This window comes from Cynoglossus semilaevis, chromosome 10 (assembly GCF_000523025.1).
Source record: "Cynoglossus semilaevis isolate Cse_v1.0 chromosome 10, Cse_v1.0, whole genome shotgun sequence".
NCBI lineage: Eukaryota > Metazoa > Chordata > Actinopteri > Pleuronectiformes > Cynoglossidae > Cynoglossus > Cynoglossus semilaevis.
In genome coordinates this window covers 20,725,170-20,725,743 of record NC_024316.1, presented here as the reverse complement: position 1 = coordinate 20,725,743, position 574 = coordinate 20,725,170, and positions in this window count along the sequence as shown.

The window sequence follows — 574 nt, the reverse complement described above, 5'->3', positions numbered from 1 at the left end:
TGCATCGTAACAGGAACGTCAGGAAAGTCGGGCTGTCAAACCATGAAAAATGTTATTCCGATTAATCACAGGGTAGCTGCCGATTTTTATCGCAATTAATCCAACGGGTGTGTGTTCGATATCTGTTAGTATTTGTGGCTAATTCAAACGATGGAATGAATACAATTATGTCGTTTGAAAAAGTTCTACAAAAATACGCAAAACTTTAACAAAATCAAAACTTTACTTTCGTCGTTTTATTTGAACACAACACTAACATGATCACAGGAATTGAAGAAAGAAACACACGACGATCTGAGGCGCTCTCTTTTTCTACTTTTTATAGCCATCTGCTGCTACCTAGTGGAAGAGTATTTAATTGTTCTTCCTGTTGCCGTCGGAGAGACGAACAACGAAGAACTAAATATTAGTTTTCAGATTGTTTAAGTAAAATCGGATCATTTTTCACGGTACACTAATGTGCTGCGGCCCAGAGGTTGAGAGTCACAATATTAGAGGCACGATAAGAGGACGGACGGGACGAAGAGCACATCGTTCTCTGTATGTTTTAAAACTTTTAACCTGATTAACGTCA